General features: G+C 49.2%; 1 pseudogene; it reads left to right on the plus strand.

The window, feature by feature from the left end:
• Nucleotides 1-3,786: 3,786 nt before the first annotated feature.
• LOC124661549 lies at nt 3,787-6,936 on the plus strand (annotated as a pseudogene).
• The last annotated feature ends 6,677 nt before the right edge of the window (nt 6,937-13,613 follow it).

Genomic DNA, 13,613 nt, shown 5'->3' on the forward strand with positions numbered 1-13,613 from the left:
TGTTTTTACTGTTTTCTCTCGCAAACAATCATCTTCCACACAATACGGTTAATCTTTTGTTACAGCAAGCCGGTGAGATTGACAACCTCACTCGTTTCGTTGGGGCAAAGTACTTTGGTTGTGTTGTGCGGGTTCCACGTTGACGCCGGAATCCCCGGTGTTGCGCCGCACTACATCCCGCCGCCATCAACCTTCAACGTGCTTCTTGGCTCCTCCTGGTTCGATAAACCTTGGTTTCTTTCTGAGGGAAAACTTGCTGCTGTGCGCATCATACCTTCCTCTTGGGGTTCCCAACGAACGTGTGAAATACACGCCATCATCCTCGTCGAGCTCGTTTTAATCACTAAATAGGCAATGGTATCTTGCCTCCTCGGGACGGAGCTTTTGAGCTCAGCCGTGATGTACCCGACATCTGTCGACCTTGTATTGTAGCCTTCAGATCCCACTGCTCGTACACGTAGGCGGGTCCCGTGTAGGCGGCATCCAATGCTCCCTTTGTTGGTCTTATCACCTTCAAGGGAGGCTCCCCGACTTGGACAGGTTGGCGGCTCGGGAACCTCCGCGAGGGAGTTCCTCCCCGAGCCTATCTTTCGCTCCAGCTTGGTGTCTCCATGAGGGTTTTACGCCTCGTGGAGCCTCACTCAGGAGTAACTTCCTCAAGTGATTATTTACGAGGAGTGACTATGGGCCCAACAACTATAGGTCTATGGCACCCTAGTTGGCAGGGATCCCACATGTTGATCTTGTTGCGATTTTCCTCGAGTGAACGGGCTCGCTTGTTATAGACAACGTCTTCGCCGTCAGCTCATTTATTTGCTATATTCATGAGTTCTCCGACCGTTTTCGGGTTCGCTCTTCCCAGTTCTTCGACTAAGTCCCTTCTACGGACGTCCCCGAAGAACGTGTCGATTGCTCTCTCATCGGATACATGCTCAGCCGTATTTTTAATGATACTCCACCGCTAGATGTATGCTCTCATTGACTCGCCCGATTTCTGCATGCAGGCTCTCAACTACTCGATCGATACTGGCTTTTTGCAAGTGGATTTGAAGTTCTGCACAAACACCCTCTGGAAGGTTTCCCAGCTTTCTATCGACTCCTTCGGTAGTTTCCTCATCCATGATCGTGCGGCCCCGCTGAGATAGACTTGAATGCTTTGCATTACCGTTGCTTTTGTGCCTCCCATTAATTTTACCGTCTCCACGTAATCAACCAACCAATCCTCTGGATCCTGAAGCCCATCGGAATGTTTTGTAATTGTCGGGTAGTTTGAAGCTAGCAGGTACTCGCGTCTTGCGAATCCTGCAGGTAAAGCAAGGGAGCCCACAATACTCTTCCTCGTTGTTCTCAGCTGTCTGGCGATTTTCTCGGCCTCTTTCTTCCCGCGCTCTATCGACTCATGTTTGTGCTATATTGTTCATTGCCTCGTCCTCTATGTGATAGTTTCGAGTTGTCACCGCTGTCTGCCGAGGGCTACGTTGACGATGTGGTGACCTTGATCTGTGGTTCCCTACTGGCCTTGGATTGTTACGTCGTAGCGATCTTGCGGGTTGCGGAGCGACCTCCCTGCCGGATATTACTGTGACCATGACACCAATGACTGCCATAGCAGTTACGTACAAGGACGCTCGGGGGTCGCCAGGAGATGGCCTGGTTGCCATAAAGTACGCATGTTTCACCATGTAAGCTGCTTCGGGCGTTTTGGGTTTTATGTGCCCTCTCAAATCTATTAACATGAAGGACACGTCGATATTTTGAACCAGATGCTCTCCTCGTGCAGCCTCGGGTATTCCTGCCATCCGAGACCTGGTTCTTCCTCCAGGTTCCCTACCATTGTTTGCTGAATTTCGTGACTATGCGCTTAAGTTTGCTCTGCGTTCGCTCGATGCGCCCGCCGCAAGTTCTCTTGTGTCTAGCTTCTCTTTCATCTTCTCCATCTCACGCCTCGTATGGTTGAGTTTATACTAATATGTTGTTAGCTCCTCCGCTGTTGCTTGCGTTGTCATCGGTTCTCCGTTTATGGCCCTTGCAGCTCTGTCCCATGCAGCTTGAGAAAGTTGCACCTGCTCTCTTGGTTGGGTTCCAGCATATTTATTTTTTGTTCCTCTAGTGAGATCTGCGGGATCGACCAAGGGCTTACCCAATGGATCAAAAGCCTCAGATTGCTCATCTTCCTGTACTTCGCAACCCGACGTTGTGAGCATGCATATCTGATGATGTGTCGACTTTGTGTTATCACCGAGCTCAGGATCTTGAACCTCGAGTTCCTTCGTGGTGCTAGGCTTGACGCCCTCATGTTGTGCAGAGGATAGGTGACACCATCGTATGGACCGGCGTCGACCTCTTCATTGTCACGAGAACTCGTGATGTTGGTGAAGTCGAAGTCGGTGAAGCTGTCGAAGATGTTGCTCCAATGTAGATTGGTTTCAGCGGTCGACCCGAAGGTTAGCCTGTCGAACTGATCGGCGAGTTTTCCGCTATCAGCGAGCTTGATGGTGTGTGGCGACGAAGTCTCCTCTTTGCATGATTCGGTGGACAATGTTGATGATCTCGACAAATCGTGTTCGGCCTCCAACGATCCCGAAAAAATTGGGGCCGAAAAGCGGTGTGCACACCTTCTTTTCCGACGAGGAAACGGAAGCTCTCGAACGTCATCTTCATTGCTTCTTCCAGATTGGCGTATGCAGGCAAACGAGCGAGAGGGTGAGGAACAAAATCAACAAAGCTAGATTGGATTTATTTACCTCCCATTGTGTTGCTTGCTGATGACGATGATGATGATGATGCCATCGAGATTAGGATCTTGCTACCTCTGCTCCCCACAGACAGCGCCAATTGACGAGGGATTAACTCGTCAATGCCTACAGATTGTAGACTTAGGGTTTTGTGGAAATAGAGGGCAAGTAGAACTCGAAGGTTGTCAGACGAACAAAGGCGTCTAACTTGAAATATTACAATGGCTAGGGTTTCACAAAATATCGATCATGTCCTCGACTTCGCCTTTATATAGGAGTCGCATCCGAGGCTTTTCGTGCTATACAAGTTTACATACACCGTGCCGGATTAGGCCTTCCATATATTGTTTACAAGTTTTCCTATATTGACTCAATTTCCTTAACTCGCACGAGATTCTCATTCTTATTGGGCTTTCAAACCTTCGGGTCCATGGGTTTTGAACTCTTCGGACATGTATGACCAGGGATACACATACAACATATCCTTTAATTATACCCATGTCAGATATATTGCAACACTGCTCCAAGCTTAATGTAACATTGTTGCCGTGAAGTAAAAAACATGCATGTATACATGTTATAGTTTACACAAATGACATTTGTCAATTGATAAGAATTAACAAGGCGTGTCAGTTCGGATGAACTATGCTTGGGCTGTGTAGAATGCAGACATTCCCTTAATAAGATCCACTTTTGTCTGCAATATTAGGATTCCTATCTCACATTATGATGAGTTTTAAAAATTTAGCCTATTCAATGTCATCAAAGCATTCATTTTGATCTCCTTTGCAAATATTAAATCATGCTTAACTAATAGCCTAAAGCAGTTTCTATTTGGTTTAGGTTAAAAAAAAGTATGGAAATCTCCTTCAACATACTCAACATTTTCTCTTGTTACGCGTGCTTTCATGTTCTAGCAGAACAGTACAACTGCCAGGACTTGGCAGCCTACAAATAAGCCAAAACCCAAGCAAAAACCTGATGCGCGACAAACTCCAGAACCAGAAGCCAAAATTGAACCGATCGAAGCAGTAAACAAACACAAGAGAAAATGTCGGCCATCTCCTCCACCTCCTACTTCTCCTTGCAGCCGGAGCTACCGTCCTCCTGGACCGCCAGCTGCAGCAGAAACTGCGGCCGGCAACACCACAACCGGCGGACCGGTAGGTGCGTCATGCTCGAGATGGTGGCCTCTGTTGGCGGCGCGGTGCTGGGGAGTACCAGGTGCCTACGGAGGAGGACCTGGAGGAGCTCCAGGGCTGCCATGATCTCGGATTCGGCTTTGCGTACAACGAGATCCCTGGGCAGGAGCTCTGCTACTCCACGACAAGGAGCTCCCTCGAGCAGTAGAGGCTGCCTGGGCACCTGGACGTGGAGCCCGCAGCGGCGGTGGCGCCCATCTCGGACTAGAAGATCTCCAGACCTGGTAAAAAATCATTCAGCTGCGCACGTTTTTGGATTTTGGATGATGCGAAAGTGAGAGGTTTTTCTCTGTTATTTTGGTCTGAAATCTCTGAATTTTGTACGATTAGAGGCAAACTCTAGTTCATAGGATCGGATTACCTTGCTTGTTAAATCCCATGTAGATTACACCGTGGTATAATCATACTGCAGCTGTATCTTGAATTTTGACACTGTCAAATGGATTTTCAAATATAATATATTTATGTTGAGTACTTGTGCCAAACAATATGCATCCAGGTTGTTGCAGAATGGGGAAACTTGTAAGCAATAATTAGCAAAAATTCAAAGGAATTTATCGTTATGATCATCCATGTTCTCCACTGAAGCTTGTTTATTAACAACAATAGTTTCCACGATGTGTTACATGTATTAGTTGTATTTTTACAAAGTCACAATGTTGCAACTGATTTGAGGCAATCAATCGAAAATATACTAAATCATACTGATTCGTTCTGACTTATCACTGCCCTCTCCAACTCTTGGTAGGATATGAGTCAAGTACGTCATGCTCATAATTTCAGCTTCACCCTTTGTCTTGATTGTGCTTGCATACTGTAGTCTGTAAGATATTCAGCGTGGAGAACTGAAATCCATTTCTGTGATCATTCCCAAAAGGTTTGGATGGTAGATACTCCAAGATTCTGCTAACATTTTCTGCTGTTGTCTGTCCTATGGTGTATCTAAATTTGATGCCATGGAACGAAAAGCTTGAACTTACATAACTGTGATCGCAGCTCTCTCTGGACCCCGACCCCGACCTAACGTCCTCTCCTCCCCCCCTCCCCGCCCTCCTCCCCCGCCGCCGTCTCCCGCCCTAGGGCGCCCTCCTCCCCCGCCGCCGTCGAAGCGCTGCCGGGCAAAGCCCTGCAGCGTGGCGGCGGCGGCCTATCCTCTCGCCCCCATGACTGGAGGGCACGGCGGCGGCATCCGCCATGCCTCTCCTTGATGCGGCGGCGCAGAGAGGCGACGGCTATGGCGTCGACCTACAGGCGGCGGGAGGCGGCGGTGAGGATCGGGTCCAATCTAGGTCCGTTGGGCCGAGGTGGGCGTCGATCTTCCTGTCGTGGCTCTGCTCCTCGGTGGTGAGGCGTTCGTGGGCATCCCTCGCGTCATGAGGAAACCTGGAGCGGCAGCCCCGGTCATGGTGGTGGTGGTCATCTTCTTCGTCGGAGGTGGTCGGCCAGGCTGGTAGTCCTGTGTGGGGGATCATGGGATCTCACACAGGTTTCCGGCAATGGTGATCTAGTCCGGGGTGTCATGGCGGCCGGTGAAAACTGAGCCTCGACCTCGGTCTTGGCGGATGATGGCGGCGTCGGTCGACGTCGTTACCTTGTCGAAGGCGTCATCTTTGCCCGTCTTGGCACTACACTCGGCGAGTTGGGGATGCGCGACTGCCGGTGAAAACCGTGCTCCAACCTCGGTTGGCGGCCGATGTCGATGTGTCGCACCGCTACCTTCTTGAAGGCCTCGTCGTCGCAGTCTGCGGTCTCTCACTCGTGCTGCTCCGGGGGAAACCCTAGGTCCGGGTCTCCCGGATCGGACGATGGCGGCGCGCCCTGCGCCGTTCTACCTCTTGGGGCATCATTTTTGGAGCTGCTACTGGATGTTGGCGGATTTCGGTGGAATGGTATTCATCTACCACATTATTGGCGCTGAGTCTCAATGGCATGGTGCTGCAGGGTATCGACGACAGATGCGGGATGATGTATAGGTGCAGGATGGTGGAGCCGTCTGGCGTCTTGGTGGCATGGACGACAGGTATTGCAAGGTTAATGTGATGATCCCTCTTGAAGATGGAGTCGAGGAAGACGGCGGGAGCAACTTCTGTGGCGTGTGCGTTGGCGTGCGCTGAGAGTCTGCTTAATGGATGTGCTTCTCACTTTCTATTGGGCGGTTTGGGAAGACATTTAGTTTTTGGATGATGTGAGTTGGTGTATTGTCACCCTCTTCATCCCACTGTAGGTATAGTAAGGTTGCTTCGAGATTGATCTTTTGTATTGTTCTTGTAAGGTTTTGTGTATAATCTAATAAAAAAAACCGTGTGCATCCTTTGGATGCAGAAGCTGGAGCGATATTTTCTCCATTTCAAAAAAAACATAACTGCATAAGGGACGGATCAATACTTCTATTTTCAGTTTTATCATTTGGTACATGTACATGATGGAAATCCCCACCTAAAGTTACTGCCAAGTTTTGTCACGGCACAAGCAAAAAAAAAAAAAAAAAAAAAAAAAAAAAAAAAAACTGAATCTGTGCCTTGTCCATTCATGTCACTTTTCTTAGTAAGAGCGAGTTGTCTTCTGCAAGACAAGCTTCAGGACAAAGCAAAGCAAGATAATCCCACTGAAAAGTCATGTTTTTCTCTCCAAACAGATAATTTCTCCTCAGAAAATACCAATTTTATGAAAAGGTGTTAATCTTTGCTAACCTGACTATTCTAGTTATCTTTATGCAGAACCCCAGCAGCGCAAAGCATGTTCTTGTTATCTGTTTGATTTGTTGTTCATTTAATCCTTAGATTATGTTTCCTTTATGATTGATTTCGTCTACAAATGACCTACTGCTCATGGCTGATCAGCAACTTTTTGCTTTTATAGGTGGTGAGAATCCAGAGGAAGTGAAAGCTAGGCTCAAGTATCGGGCTCAGACAGTGGCATGCACACTCAAACTATGCAGCTGATGGAGGTTGGTTGTGTGTGCTGGTTCTCTCTTAACATATATGCTACAAGATGGACCCAAGGTGGCTGAAGTTGAGGAATCCCCTTATATGGTTTCCAAGATCGGTGATCAACTACAGAGGAGGTTCTTCCTCAATGTGCTACCGAAGCAATTAGGTATTTTGGATCGCTAGGCAAGGGTTGCACAATGCCTTTGCTCCACATGTTCTATGATACCTCTGATATGGCCGATAATCTCGTTGCTGACTGTTTGAAAGCAGTGGGATGCTCAGACCAACTCTTGCTATAGGCCAAACAATGTGGGCTGGTATACAGCATATACCCATGAAGACGGTTTTCTGTGGCCTTTCAACGGATAAGCATGTACATTAGTTAGTTTCAAATAGAGTGAACTAGAACCTTCTCAGCAAGAAACTAAGCAAGATTGTAAGACCAACAACATCGATCCAGTGCCTAATAGATGCAAGGGCGTGATCATGTGAACTGATTTGCTCACTTGGCATTAGGCTAATCTATTTCTGACCATAGGAATTAAAAGCACCAAACATGAAGATGGATGAAGGGCACAAGTCAATGTGAAGTCTTTTGATGCAGATGCTGGGATCTCGTCCTCCATTTCAAAAAAAAGTGCAAACAAGCATCACAGGCGTGATTTTAATTCCAATGTTAAGCAATATGGTCTTCTTGATCTGGATTTTAGTTTTCTTCCTTACTACACTTGAACATTAATTGCTTATCTTCTATCAGTGTGTCTGGAAGACTTGCTGTATGGTGTGCTCTTGTCCACAATACTAATGTTTTTTAATCTGCGTATTATTCTTAGTGACAATGCACCCATTATTGTTTCTACTGAATCTCAACTTCGTAGGCCAAATCTTAAATTTAAATTTGAAAACCGGGAGAATTATCCAGCATGTTTACGTTAGCCATGCCCATGTAGTACGAGTACAAGCTACCTGGTGGAGTCGGGCCCTTCCCGTTGGACAGATAAATGTCCCACTCGTCGTTCTCCTCAAAGAAGGGGTCGTCTTTGATGTTGCACTCCTCCTACTACATCTTGTCAGAGTCGTTCTCACGCTTCTTTGAGTACTTGTTCCTCGTAAAAGTGGTGTATACATACGTGTCCAATAAAGGCGGCAATTGCGAATGGGCTGCCCAGCAGAGTTGGGCCAGTGCCATTGGACAAATCAATGAAGTTGTTTTGCGAGAGTTGCCGCTCCATGTTAAGGATGGTAATTTACCAATGGTATGGGTACCTGCAGGTTAGCATGTACCGTACCTATGTGGGTAGAGTAGGATATGTGCACTTTTTTTGTACCATGGGTAGTAGCCATACCCTGCCGCCAAACCGTAGGTAAGGCATGGGTACATTCATGTGCACTTGGGTATACACAAAACCTACCTTTTTTGACATGATGTATGCTCCCTCAAGTTCTGATTCACTGGCCATCCCCATTACCCCACTCTAACATGGAGTAAGAGACAATGCCACTAGCCTCATGTTTCCCTCTCAATCCTTTAATCCAGTCCTTTCTTAAATTTTTTCAGCCGCAGCGGGTCAGTGAGAGTAGGTGGGCCGTACACACTCGACGACCCATTTAAGTGTAAAAGAACACAACGGTGATTTGGTGGCACACAGTAGGGTGTGAACTACTACCCAATGGTCACCCAACGGGTAAGGGTACCCATAGGCGTAAAATTTTATACCTACAGGTATGGCATTTTCACATATCAAAGGACGTGTTCACGTGAGTTATGCATGAGTTATGCTTATGGTGAACCTTTCACACCTCTTATGTACATGTGGTCCTCCAGCTGCTTGATCACTGAACGGAACCACTCCAGGCGGAGATCGCATCTGACCGACGCCTCCTGCCGGCGGCGCCGCCCGATCTGCCCCGCCTCTGTGGCCTTCGGGCCATGGGGGTGCGGTGGATCGCGGCCCTTGTTGGCGGGAGGGCTCCACCCCCTGTTTTGTGGGTTCCATTTTTCGTTTGTAGGGTCAAAATTTGTAGGGGCGGCGCTCAGGTGGTGGTGGCACCGCCTCGTGCAATAAGGTATCGCCGGCTTCAACCCCATCTCGGCGGCAACGTTGAGAGGCTTGTGGGAGTGATGTCGTCTTCGAGGTTTTCGTCTGGCTGTGGGGATCTTCGGATCGTCAAGGAGTTTCAGCGACAGTTCATCCTTCTTCTTCGTCTTCGGAATGGATGTGGTCTTCTTGACTCGTTCGGCGACTTCCCGTCCGCAATCAACAACGTCAAGCCAGCTCAGGGAGGAGCGGCAGCGGCAGCGCGCCGTCGACACGGTCTGGAGGTTGAAGTTGAAGGGCTTCTCAAGGATCTCGTTGTAATTTTCGTTTTTCTTAGGGTGCTTTGTACTCTTCGTTGTTTCTTTTAATGCCAGTGTCCAATACGCAAAAAAAAGCTGCTTGATCACTGGAGTACTAGGTTTGATGCATGCTACGTGTAGGCTAATACTAATGTGCCTTTTCAGAACACCTTGGGCTGCATAGCATAAACAACCACTACTGTACTGCAGATGGCCCCAAGCATGATGTGATTGCCACCTAACGAGAGCTACTCCTTTTATCTTCTTAGATATGGTAGATTGAATTTTGAGATACTTTTTCTTATTTTCCGGGTTGTAGTTGCTGCTTATCGCTTTGTTCATGCCTTCTCTATCATGAGTGAATTCATTTCGTGGGACCAAAAATCTCTAGATGGGGATGGATAGATGTATATTGTTATGTATTTAGGGTGCCTGGTTTTGGATTTGGAGACCAAATTTTTTGCCCAGTAAACTATAGCTACTGGCCAACGGTCTACATGTTGTTTGTGCATGGCAGAAATTATACTGAACCCACCTCGAGCCCCCACTTTGATGAAAAAATCTTGAGACGCGACCATGGTTTCAAATTTCAATTTCGGAAAAAATTCAGCCCCTACTGAAATCACTGAAATTCAGTGAATTTCACTGATTTCGGTTTTCATTTCGGTCAAAAGAGTGAAATTTTCTATCAAAATTAATTAAAATATTCAAAAATTTGAAAAATATTTTGAATATTTTTTAGGTCCATGTGTATTACTGAAATGACTGAAATATTTTGGCCGAAAGGTATTATTTCGGTGTCCACCGAAATCACTGAAATTCAGTGTATTACGTTGAAATCTCAATGAAAATGAAATCCATGGACGCGACAGCTCCAGAAGACTAGAACGAGTGCAACGAAACACTTGATTAGCGGCAACTAATTGTTAATTTACTTATCGTGCGGCGTAAGTATCTGCCTGGAACGAGTGACCGGCATACGGCGCTGTGCCGCTGAGGATGCAATGATTGATATTGGCTACTTAGGTCTTGTGCTAAATAAGAAGTAAATAAATGAATTAGCTTTGACGATCATCATCAGCGTAGAGAGCCTTGACTCGGGTATGGCTGCACGATCCTTTTTATTATTTGTAATATACCCCTATTTCTTAATATAAAAAATGCTCCGGAATCCACATAAGCAATTTTGTTTTTTCTTATCGTAGAGAGAAAATAAAATTGCTTTAACGATCATCATCAACGTAGAGAGCCTTGTCGAGCATCATCAGCGTAGAGACTCGGGTATGTTTGCACGATCTTTTTTATTATTAGTAATATACCCCTATTTCTTAATAAAAAATGCTCCAGAATCCTGATAAGCAATTTCTTTTTTCTCTCCTAAAATTGCTTTGACGATCATCATCAGCGTAGAGAGCCTTGGCAAGCATCATCAGTATAGAGACTCGGGTATATCTGCACGATCTTTTTTATTATTAGTAATATAACCCTATTTTGTAATTAAAAAATGTTCTAGAATCCAGGTAAGCAATTTTCTTTTCTCTCAAGAGAAGCATTGACCACAATACAAGCACCACGGGGCGGACAAGTGAACCCGCTCGGGTCGTCCCCTCCAGGGAGACTCGGGGCGGAACCCTAACCCCCCGCCGCCGCCGCCTTCCCCACCCATCTCCTCCCTCCTCGTCGTCCCCGGAGGCTGCCGCTGGCGAAGCCTAGCGCGGCCGGTGATGGGGGCGGCGGGGATCCGTGCACGGTCTCCTGGTGCGGCGGTAGGAGGCACGCCGCCGCGCCGGGTGGATGGCCCCGGTACCTGGCGGTCGACGGCAGCGCGCGGCCCTCTCCCTTCGTCGCCACGGCCTCGCCGGGCGGGAGGTGATGGGGGCGGTGGCGCAGCCCTGGAACCATGGCGGCGCGGTCCTCTCTTCTCGCATGCGGCCTCATCGGGCGGGCGGTGTTGGGGGCGGCGGCGCGGCCCCGGATCCTGGTGGCGCGATCCTCTCCTCCCTTCCTCGCCTCGGCATCACCGGGCGGATGGTGGTGGGGGCGGATTTCGTGCTGCTCCTCCTCAAGGTCTGGGACCACGGCACCAAGGGCGGCGGCCCTAGATGGCGGTGACAGCGTCGACCTGGTGGCAAGTGGTGGGCGTCAGGTGCCATTGACCGTGGCACGGCGGTGGTGGTCTTCTCTCTCATCGGAGGAGATCGGCTAGTTATGTGGCTAGCCGTGGCGGATCTTGCGATCTGTCGCCTAGCTCCCGATGGCGAGGCACAGCTGCCGGTGAAAGCCGGCCCGGACTTCGGTCATGGCGGATGATGGCAGCGCGTTTCGTCGTTACCTTGTTGAAGGCATTGTCTATGCAGTCTGCGTTCTTCGCCTGGGATGCTCGAGGGGAAACCCTAGACCCAGGTCTCCTGGATCGGACGATGGTGGCGCGCAACGCCGTTCTCCCTGTTGGTGGCATCGTTTTTTGGAGCAGACAACGGATGTCGGTGGTGCTGAGGTGGAGCGGTGTGCTTTTGCTGTGTCGGCGTAGTCGAGTCTCCGCGGCATGGTGCAATGGTGTCTCGGGACGGATGCAGTGTGATGGGCACGCGCAGGATGGTGGAGTCGTCTGGCGCCGTGGCGGCATCGATGGCAGGCCTGGCATGGTCAATGCGATGATCTCTCTTGAAGATGGAGTCGAGGAAGACGGCGGCAGCAACTTCTATGGCGTGTGCGTTGGCGTATGATGAGAGTCTGCTTGACTGGATGTGCTTCTCATCTGCTATTTGGCGGTCTGGGAAGGCATTTGGTTTTTGGATGATATGAGTTGGTGAATTGTCACCCCCATCATCCCTCTGTAGGTTTAGTGAGGTGGCTTCGAGTTTGATCTTTTGTATTGCTTTTGTAAGGTGTTGTGAATAATCTAATAAAAGAGCCGTGTGCATCCCTTAGATGCAGAAGTTGGAGCGATATTTCCCCCATTTCGGAAAAAAAACAATACAAGCACCAAACGCATAAACTGACATAGCAAGGTGATCTCTCCCAAGAGGTGTGGCGGCTTAGGCATCCCTAATCTTCGCCTTCTCAACGTGGCTCTGCGATGTCGGTGGGCTTGGCTACAGCGAACGGACCCGACGAAGGCGTGGGCTGAGTTCGATCTCAAGGTTCCCCCTCTAGCTCGGGCCCTGGCTGACTCGGCCATGGTGGTCTCATTGGGCAACGGTGAGGACGCCTTGTTCTGGAAGGACCGCTGGATTGGCGGAGCGCGGGTGGCGGACCTTGCGCCTAACTTGGTGGCCTTGGTCAGCAAGCGTCACGCCAACTCCCGCTCCGTCAAGGAGGGGCTCGGTGGGGAGTGGATGCGAGATTGCGGTCCTAACTTGGGAGCCGCGGCGGTCCCGGAGTTCTTCCTCTTGTGGAATGCCATCTCCGACATCCTTCTCTCGCCTGATCAGGTGGATGCTTTTCGCTGGCGGTGGACGGCTGATGGTGTCTACTCTGCCAAGTCGGCCTACGACGCCTTCTTCGCCGGGACCACTATGGCGCCGGTGGCTTCCCAGATTTGGCGATCACGGGCACCCTACAGTTGCAAGTTCTTCGCCTGGCTGGCCTCCAGGAACAGGTGTTGGACGGCAGATAGACTGCAGCGGCGTGGCCTCCCACACCCCGTTGCTTGCCCCCTGTGCGACCAAGAGCCGGAGACCATCCAGCACCTTCTGCTTGGGTGTGTGGTCACGCGTGAGGTCTGGGCTTGGGCCTTAGCTCGGTGGGGGAAGATGGAGTGGCTTCCCTCCGTGGACACCGACCTTATCCCGTGGTGGTCCTCCTTGACATGCCCCTCAGGGTCGAGGCGGGACCTTTGGACGACGGTGATCCTTGTCTTCTGGTGCATTTGGAGGCACCGGAATGAGGTGGTGTTCAACGGCGCAGTACCGGAGGCTCGAGCGATTAGAGGTAGGATCAAGGAGGAGTCCCTCAGTTGGCGCTTAGCTAGGTTGTTCCGCTCCGAGTCCTTCGGCTTTCCCGACCCTTTTCCGTGGCGAGACGGAGATTAGCCTTTGACCGGGAGCTGTCACCCCTGTTGGCAGCACGAACATTGTGGTGTGAGCCTTCTGGTTGTTCTTCTATATGATCAATACACCTTCCAGGGTGTATTCTCGAAAAAAGACATAGCGATCATATGAGTGCTGAATTTCAAGACTGACAAGATCGCCTCACGCTTAGAGATAGTTTGCTTTATGGTTACACATGTGCCATATGTTTTAGTTCCTAATGGGTTCGAGGGTACAACCACTTTTCTAACCATCAACCACAAGTTGATATGTGTATCTTTTTAGTTCATGCACATGATGAAATACAAGATTATGTGCAAAACATTTTTTGTGTGTGACTGCCGATAATTATTTTGACCATTCCCTCCAGTTCATAA

The sequence above is a fragment of the Lolium rigidum genome, chromosome 6, assembly GCF_022539505.1.
Source record: "Lolium rigidum isolate FL_2022 chromosome 6, APGP_CSIRO_Lrig_0.1, whole genome shotgun sequence".
In the NCBI taxonomy this organism is placed as follows: domain Eukaryota; kingdom Viridiplantae; phylum Streptophyta; class Magnoliopsida; order Poales; family Poaceae; genus Lolium; species Lolium rigidum.